Here is a 10,748-nt window from a genome sequence, read left to right as displayed (position 1 = left end):
ATATATACATATATTGGTTTTTTTTTATTATTGGTACGTTAGCAATGTATTAAGTGTTTATTTCTATATCTTTGGAGGAAATAAATTTATTTCATAACGGTTATTCTGCTATTTGATTGTACTCCTTTGACTTATAAAACTGTCCATAATATATATATCCAAAAATTACAGTAACTCTGAATCATGATTTTATCCCCCATATTTTTGATTACGTTGTTTCATTAATAAACCAAACAACAGCTGACACAAAAGTTAAGCATTTTCGTTTTTATTCCATGCCTTTAAGTATAAAAATATCGGAGAAACAAGAAAAATAGGTAATGCGTGTGCAATCTTCTCTACGTTGTTGTCAGTGCCGAGAAGGTTGCTTAGACTGTTGGCATCTCCATCTATACTACTTACAATAGCAAAGCGTCCATTTAAACCCCATACGGCCGAGAAGGACCAAAAATTCTGCAGCAAAAATATGGATGACTTCTGGCCTGTCTCCATTTTCCCCTCCTTCGGCCCTGAGCTTAACCCAATGAACTTTGCAGTATCAAGTGCCTTGAAAAAGAGACCCTGCCACATCTCTCATCCAAATGAATTCAATTTGAGATGCCATCTTGTAAGTGTGGAGTCGCTATGAACATGATCATCATGGCCAAGAAATGACAATCTGTTTGCAAGCGTATAACAGTTATTATTGGTTGTGAAGGAGACATTTGAATAAAGAATATGGAAAATTTAGTATTTAAACAAATCACAAATTGGTTTTGAGTTGTATTTTATTGATTCCATAAAAATCACGCCTTTATCATCCCACTACAAGTTTTGTAGTTTCTGTAGGTATACGTATATTTCAATGTTTTAAAGATAGTTTTGGAAAGCATGTGTGAATTTTTAACTGGTTTAAGTCATGTAGATCTTAATGATTTTTTTTTGTCTTAGAAAAATGTTATTAGTAATTTTATTTTATTATTTTTACTGTTAAAGCCTCCTACTCAAAAATTTCTATATGTGCACTTTTTTTTTTCATTCACCCATTTGCCATCACCATTTAGTACTCAAATGTCTTATTTATATATGATTATACCTAGGTGGTGCAATATTTAATTGTATCAATATGACTTAGTTAATGGAGCATGAAAAAACATATATTTGTAAATTATTATATAAATATAATAAACACAAATATACTCCAATCGTATGAATGTGGTATTTCTAAAATATTCGCTTCATGGATAAAAAATAAAATAATCTTCATTTCTAAATGCACAACTTAACAACGAAGAACTCATCGGCTTCATGATGACGGTGTCTCAAGAAAATTGTGCAAAAAAACAAAACAAGAAACAAACTGGTTTTTCATCATATGATGACTCAGATTATAAAATTTGCATTCAATTAAATAAACTTTGTTTATGCCTTATTTTTGCAACCAACCAATTTTTTATGTATTTGTATTTTTTTATGATTCGGTACATTTACAATTGGCTGAGCCAATATAGAGCATCAATTACTTTACGTAGCAATGGAGGTTGTGAGTTAGTAACTAAATTACATTGACTACAAAAATATTTTTTATAATATAAATGTAAGGATAAAAACAATCATAGAATTAAATATACGTTAAACCACAAATAAAACTAATAATTATTGTTTATGAGTTTGAAAATTATTGCATAAAATTAATGTAATCGAATATAAAAATAATCATGTATAATTAATCACATAACATTATTTATTTTTTCTTTTGATTGCAACCTAACAAATAACAATTTCCATCGATTTAGATCAAATATGTATACCTTTGAGAGACAATAATCCAATGAGATTTAAAAAATATGATAAAGGAAGAGGGGGAGTATATTTTTGTAGTTGTAACCTGAAAAGATATTTGTTACTTTCCAAGGCTGTCATCATTATTGTTTTAATCTTTAAGAGAATGTAACAGGTATAAAGTAATCACTAGCGCACAAAAGACAAAGAATAACTCTCATAATTTGTTGCAGAGTTAGCTGTGTAAGATCTTCGAAGTAGAATTGAGGATCGACATCTGTGTAATTCCTACCTATATCATTGCTAGATATGTGTTTGTGTTGATTTCCTTTATCTTATAATTTTCTGTATGTTTTTAGTATATCCAGGCAACCGTTATCATTTACCCATTTTAATATACACAGTGCTCTGTCAACAAAGGCCACGGAATACACGAGTCTTTCCTCCTGCCTGCCTTTTTTAAAGATTTGTGCTATTGAGGAATTCTGCTTTTTCTTGAAGGTCAATGCGTTTGACGAACACGTCCTGCCTCCTCGTGGAAAGTGTCTGAGGTCGACCTTCAACCACATGGAGACATTGCAATCATCTTCCTTGATACACTAGTCTGTTCCCAGGTGGGCTTCTAGGACAATCTCACCCGGAGGTGGGTTACTATGTCAATCTTCTTTTCGATATGTATGCTCATGATGGCAACTATGACAATGTTGTTTTTAGCAATCAACAGCTAATTATGTGTTCTACATCATTGCTTATCGGGACATTGTAAAAAATAACTATTAACCTCTTAAAATTTACATAACAGAAATGAGTAAATAATAACGGTTGTTCCGATATTAGCAGATCACATGATTTTTAACTTTGATAGTACTTTGTACATTATATGTACATATATGGGGTTGTATAGAGCGAGAAATACAAATGTATTTATTTTCCCTAAATTTATTGACCCATAATGAATATTATAAATAAATAAAATCTGTTTTACTAATAAAGCAAAGTATGTCAAAATGTATGTATGTATTTCTTTCTCTATGTACTATGTACACTCATTTTTTATCTATGAAATAACAATGAATTCATATTAATGAAATTTTGCGGATGTTTTGCATGGATTAAAAGAGAAAAGGTTACAAAACACATCTGTTCTTTTGCAACAAAATCTTGCTATTTGTCGTAATAAGTTCTTTAAAAAAGTAACATTAATTGAACTTAGAAGCCATCTAGCGAGTAAAAATAAATTATTAATATTTTCTTTCGGTATGTCTGAATTTCTGAATAGCGTAAGTAATTTTTGATACAAGGAATCACAATGTAGTCATATTAATACAATCTTGTAAACTTTTGTATGTAGCATCGACTGTGACGTCATATTAAAATAGGAATGGAAATATGCCGTATGTTATACAAGAACATATGTAAAAATGAGTGAAATCTCGTTGGCACTTAGGTCATCTCCTATCCTACACAACTCTACAGTACTCCCTAACTCATCATGTCATATTTTCCCCCCTCAAACTGTATTTCTTATTCATTCATTCTTGAGGGAAAAAAATTTATTTATTGAGTAACTAAGTATGAGTGTGCTCAAAACAAACGGTCTGTAGTTTCGTTTTATATTTTGTAGGCAAAGTTTGTCTGTTCTACGACGCCTAATAACTACATACAATGCAGGGTACTACCGCTTATGTTAATAATTACGAAATGAAATAGACGAATTGAATTTCGTAAGTGATTACAAGACTGTTTTTATCTTTATATTTGATTTTGGAATAAGTGTTGAATAAAGTTGAAAGGAAGGAAAAAAAAAAGAATATATATATTCCAGACATAGAGTTTCTTTTACTAATTGACAATTATTCCTCGATATTCTCCTAATCGGAGAATATATAGTACAAATGTAGGTTTTATGCAAAAAACCTTAAATATAGTTAAAAAAATATGTTTCAGAGAAAAAATTGATCTTATTCGAATTGGCTCTTATCCGGAATTGATTATATGTTATTTCAAAATAATAGGGGTAAAATAGGGAATCCATGAGTCCATGTCTTTTATTGTTTTCCTATTTCATCTTGAGTTACCAATATTGGAGAATTAAATGTTCAATGATTTGTATGTAAGGAGAGCTGGTTTACTTTTCAGAAGGAAAATTGAGAAAATAGAAAAACTAGAGGAAGAAGAAGAGGGAACAAAGAAAAAGTCGCGGGCATCATTCAGGGGGGAGAGAAAGGACTTGAATGCATAGTGTATGTATAATATATAGAGAATTTATTATAAAAGTCAGACGTCGCCTCTCGTATTATTTAGAAGGGTCTCCAAATTTTTCATTTTTCTTGCCTTGATGTTGTTCTATCTCTTCTTCTCACAATCTATCATTGCGTTACTTAAATAACATTGAAGTTTACAATGTATTTTGTTGCCCGCTGTTGATTTCTTCATCTCACTTGATACGTCAATCTATTGTATAATTTATTCGTTTCAATGGATACATGAATAATATGTATTTTAGGGACGGGGAAATGCGTATATTTTTCATTGTGTGAGTATACAATCGACTTATACGTTACAAGAAAATTGTATCAGTACACCCTTAAAAATGCACAGATTTGGACTTCTCTATTAATACAAAAGTTATACTCTGCTTGTGCATTGATGTCAAAAGAAAAGGAACACAAATTATTTTTAGTCCTCTTCGTCTATATTTAAATTATAAGAGTTTAATTCGTTCCTGTACGGTATTAGGGCCGGGTTATCTACAAAGGACGTAGACAGATAGAAAGAGTCGTGAAATGGTGTACAATAGCTAAAATATATTAAGTACAGATTGGGGACCCAAAACTAAACTGACTAAATTAGGAAAAACGTGATTTTTATGGAATCAAGAAAATAAGACTCAAAATCAATTTGTGATATCTTTAAAAACTATATTTAGTAATATTTTTTATTGAATATGCTACCCTTCACAACGAATAACAGCATTGAAAAGCCAGTAAATAGATTGACAGGTCTTGACGATGAAGGGAGGGTCCATGGCACACCATACTGTGATGATACCAGCTCAGATTGAATCCAAATTTGGATTAGACGTGCAGTAGACACTTTCTCCAAGACACCCCAATTTATAAAGTCCAGGAGGTACAGGTTAGGGTTGGAGGAGGGGCATATTGAGGCAGGCCAGAACTCATCCATATTGTTGCTACATAAGTTTCGGCTCTTCGGAGCTGTATGGGTTGTAATGGACTTATGGATGTTGTAGGCAGTCCAGATGCAGATGCCAAAGGTCTCTATAGACTTCTTGGGTCTAGGGCCAGTGCAGAGGAGATCAAACAGGCGCTGGCTTTTTTGATGTTGCCCTAACAGTTTTATAGTTAGAAAATAACAATATAATAGTAATCAAAATTACTGTTATACATATATTTTTGTACATGTCCCCTTAGGTACTTTTGTGCTCATATGTTCAATTATTCATAGAATTATACATACTTATTATCTATTATTGAGTAAATAAAGATTGATTTGTTGAGACTAATCAGCATTTGTGAAGCTGTGAAAATTCTGACTGAGAAATAAAGAAAAGAGCATTTTCACGTGACATCAGTATTTTTGATGTCAGCCATTTTGGGGTCCAACACAAACAAGATTTAAAACAAAGAAATATTTTTTTCATTAATTTTAAGAAAAATAGTGAACTATTCAATGTCAAAATGGAACCAACAAATAAAAAGACTTAACCCTAACTGTGTATTAAGAATTTTGTCTCACTATTGCCTAGTTTTACTATATATCATACAAAAAAGAAATAAAAAATATGTTGATAAAGTGTTAAATACTATTATACACGTTATTACAATGCAAATAATTTGATAAATCATCTTTAATTATCCTTTCTTTTTTTCTTTTACAACTCCAGCCATTTTTATCATTTGCATCAATTAGTATTCATTTCTTCTAAATTAGTATCAACTCCTACTAAATTAAAGTCTGACCGTGAATCATAATATCTTCAAGAGTTATCTCTGAGAAACTATTAATATTATTAATTATTTCTTCATATTCAATTAACTTAATATATTTGTTGGCCCAAATTAAAAAAAAAAATTCACTTATACATGCAATTGTTACCATTCTAACAGTACTGCTATACTCATCAACAATAATACAGGTATAAGTGAGCTCTTTTGCATTTGGGCCAACAAATCTATTAATTTCATTGGATGATAGGAAAAAATATACCTTGACAATAAGCTTTTGAAATTGATTTTTTTTATTGTAAAATTATTTCGAAAATATCTTTAATATGTAAAGATACATTGATATTATCAAAGTATTACTGATACGCAAAATTTCTTGTAGTACTAAAATTTTAAGTCTTTTTTTTATCAATAAAGCTATTTTATACAGTTTCATCATGTTTTATTGGAAATTTGTTCATGTAGTAAAAATATCAACTTTGAGCTTCTAGATTGTCTCCAAAAAATAAACCACACCCCTGTACAGAGTGGGGTCCGAAAACTTGCAGTACAATTAAATTATAATTTAATCCCACGTGCGTATCACAGGCCCAATAATGATAACAAAAAAATTAAATTGTCGTATACCAAGGCGCTGGCTACGAGTCCAAGAAACATCAATGATGCTACTAAGAAAAAGAATTTGAATACAACATTCAAGTGGGATACTTTTGTCATCACTAGTACTATATTTATAAAAGATATTAAATTATCTGACATTGTTATTTGGAGTATCCTTACTTCATTCCACAAGTTTATTTCTCTTCTGTAGTATGAATCAGTACCCAAATCGTAGGTTAACTTCAATAATCAAGTCGGCTCTTAGCTCAAAAGTTCAATACTTCGCAGAGCGAAATCTTATTAAAGCACATTGTTATTACCTAGGCATTAACTTTGAAGTGATTGATATATATGGACTCAACACTGATGATCTGGAGCCTATATGGTTATGCTTCTACACATTATCTTACAGAGTCCAACAATTATAAAAGAGATTTTAACATAAAACAAAAAACTCACAGAGACACAATAAGTAAGGCGGTAAATTCCCATCTTCGATTCACAAAAGTACTGTCGTTAATTATTATGTCTTTTGGTTTTAACTATGCAAGATGTGAAATGAACAATTTAAATCACATTTTCTTTTCTATTGACCAAAACTATAACCCAGTTTCTTCAAGAATCGACTTATTCATAATGAGGAGATTTTTACAAGAACCAATTTATGTTTATGCCATTATATATGCTAAACTTTACAAATACAACTTGGTACAAAATAACTGCTGTGAGCTTTTTATGTTGTTTCAAAAGTGAATTATCTCCTTCATCTCCTTAGAGTAACTCAATACAATGAAGAACCTTTTAAAATATATACGCTATAGAGAGCTCATTTCTAAAGCCAGATTGAGAATAGACATCTCCTATGATAGGCTTAACGGTCGAGTGACTTATGGACGACTTTCTCTGATGAACATCTCGGAAATATGGAATTTTCAGGTCTTTTATTGGTTGAGAAAAAATTATAGAATAGTAAGGAACCGTGGTGTTATATTCTCAATGACTTCCTGAAAGAGAGACAAGTCTTTCTTATGCGTAACCCCTATACTACTTTTAAGTATGTTCTGGAGAATCTTACGTTATAGTCCGAAGGAATGTAGTATCTCTGTGAAGGGTAGTGTATGATGGATGTTACTAAGAAATTTGAATTGTCTCTCGGTTGAGAACTGCCCAAAGGAAAACGCTTTAATTTTCCGGAAGTTTACCGACCCTCTTTTTTGGAGCTACAAGCTCACAAAAACCTTTGAGTGGATCTCATATGACCTGCTCGAGAATTTAGAGCAAGAACTGATAGAGATGAATTTTGAAGGATACTCTCGTAGGATGGGGGAAGACAAGACTAACGCCATTATTACCAAAAGTCAACAAATAATGTAAACAAAAAGGTCTAACAAATAATTACACAGGCATAATCCCCATTATTAAGCTATGCATCAAAGTTATTAAAGGAATTAATTTAAAAAAATACTAATTTGCTACCTGTGTTATTTTGTATTCAATTGTTCTTCGGTTATTTTAATCATTACTTTTGGTTTTGATTTTTCTTATTTGTACCATTGTTTTTAACCTGAAAAGTTTTATATTTCGATGAGCTTTTTTTTTTAACCATGTTTCTTACTATTAAAAATATGTATAATGTGGTGAGTTAAGCTTTCTGTTGTAGGTTATGTCAATTTTTATTTTATTATTCACTATTCATTAATATAATAACCAGAAGTCCGGGTCGCGAACCTCATTTTGGGAAAGAAACCCAACCAGTCTACGGCTCGAAGACTTTAGCATTTTTACATTATTATATACATATGAAGTAAATTATCAAATATATTAAATTATTATTACGTAAAAGAAAATAATTTATTTATCCCAACAAGGTCTGCCTTCTCTGAAAGAGTTTCTATTACAAGTGACGCAATAAGTAAAGAAGGAACAAGTCTTATAAATGTAAATGCAAAAATGTGGATTTGTTTAAGTGAAGATTAAATACTATTGTCTCTCAATTCCATCTTTCCAAGGAATTTTCTGCATTTTTGTCAAAAGATGGTTCGAATCTTTTTATTATATTAATAGGTATGTTTTTTAACTCTATGTGCCTAAAATTTGATTATATATCACTTATTTGACTTAAATAAAATAGGTAGTACAAATAATAGAGTGTTGAATGTTTCTAAAACCAGTACAACAAAGTCAAGCAGAAATAATCCATTCATATATGTGTTGATAAATTTTGCAGGTATGAGCCATAAACATAAACACATTTTGGCTATCCAATCAGAAACATAATTCTTCGAAACTTAGACTAATTATAAAATAGAGACTGAGCTGTTCATTTCACCAGCTCGTCTCCAATACATGTGAAGATATTCATGGCTATGAAGGAACTAACAATCTAATGAAACATATAGTTTATAAAATCCTTGTCTTATAAAAATATTTCTTCCATAAATGTATGACAAAAAGTCTTAATTCTATATTTAGCAATATAAAACATCTGACATTCGAAGGTATATCCCAAAGAAAATGAATAAAATCTGTTATTCAAAATTATTGTTTTCTTCCATGAAGTCGAGTTATATATACATAATACAGTCTTGAATATTATAGGGAGTACCTTTGAATCATTTGTAAAGTTTGAAATCTTTGACCAGACAATTTATAACTCCATTTTTATCTTTAAATATACAAATGAAAGTATTTTTGAGGATAAATCTCCATCTCCACTATCATCATTTTAATCAATAGATTATGATTAATTTATTAAACGGAAAAATAATTATTTATTTATTTTATTATACATGCTAAGTGATATTATGGAGGTTGTGTGTCTATTACATTTCCAGATGTTAAGTAATTCATGCCTAAAATGAAGAATAGTCCACCTTTTTTGGTGGTGTTTGGGTCCTTATTTAGGACCAAATAGAGCGGTTCAGTCCTTTCCAGTCCAACATCTGTGTCCTTAAAGAAGGTATAATTGATCCCTCGTGACGTCATTGAGAGTGTATTTGATTATTTTTTATTCTGTTACATAATAAAATAAATTATATATAATATATTCCTTTTATATTGTCTCATAATGAAAACAGCGATATTTGTATCCAAATATGTGCTAATCTTAATGAATATCTAATATATATTATTTGACTAAGTAAACCATCGATACTTTAATTAAAAATTCCAAGTACTGGTAGTTAAGTACCGACTGTCCTAACGACCGATAGAACCTTATCTAAGATTGGACTACACCGAATAAATAAGGTCCGACATAACACTAAAAGTTACATAACATAACGTTATTCATAATTTCGAGCTATTTTTTCATTCACTTTTTGTAAGAGGAAAGGTTGAGCGATAGAATGAAAAAAACTTTTTGTTTGTAGGTATTCCCCCCTTTCTATAACGGGAATTTTAATGTAAAATCCAGAATGTTCGGATTTAATATCAACATACTATATGGAAGACGTGAATAAACTTGAAACTTTTATAATTTAATTACAGTTCAGTTATTTTGCACAAAAAAATATATACTGCAGCTGATTTTAATTGTATGTAGAGGTTTTTCATTCCTTTCTTCTTTAGGAACATTATACAGCATACACAAAGACATTATATATTCTATAGCTTGGTATAGTTAATGTTGTTCGTTAATACTGACCTTCATCTTTGCAGTGTTTATTGCAAATAGTTTTTGTGTGGATGATTCTAAAGAAGAGTTGAATGATTTCCACTGTGATTTCTTTTATTTTCAATAATCATTCTAATAATATATAATTTAATCAGTAGGAAAATATTATTTATCGAAAGCTGTACACTTTATTTATTATAATAGAAAATGATCGAAGAAGTCAAGCTCTTTGATACTTTGATTCCATTCAGTGATTTTCTATATATACATATTAATATAGGCATTCAAATATAAAGATGTGCCTTTAGTAGAAAAAAAAGTAAAAAAGTGTTAATTAATCATTAGATCATTGTGATTAAACATATTCATCTCAAAGAAGAGTAAAACACTTCAGGATAATTCTTTAGTTATGAGTTTTACGAAGTACATCAAGTAGTTTTTTCATTTAACTAAAAACTTATAGTGTAGTCCCTCTGTAGTTTTGGTATTTTTAATATTGAAGGTTCTCCTCCCTAAATCAATAATACATTTTTATTCCTGCAATATCATAGAACTGATGGCTAATGTTAACAAAAGGTCTTTAGACTTTAATCAATAATGGTACACAATAGTCTATATAGTCAGCACAAAATAATCTTGAACAAAATCAAGAAAATGTTTTCATTCACTATTTTTTTTTTTTTATAAGGAACCCAATATTAAATAAATATTTGACTTTATATTCAAATTTTGTGGGATGCCTAGGTACGTTAGCTATAGCCTACAGTGTGTGGAGTAAAATCATAGACTTTTTAATAACGAAC

Source organism: Lepeophtheirus salmonis, chromosome 5 (genome assembly GCF_016086655.4).
Source record: "Lepeophtheirus salmonis chromosome 5, UVic_Lsal_1.4, whole genome shotgun sequence".
NCBI classification, from domain to species: Eukaryota; Metazoa; Arthropoda; class Copepoda; order Siphonostomatoida; family Caligidae; genus Lepeophtheirus; species Lepeophtheirus salmonis.
This window is presented reverse-complemented; position numbering follows the sequence as displayed.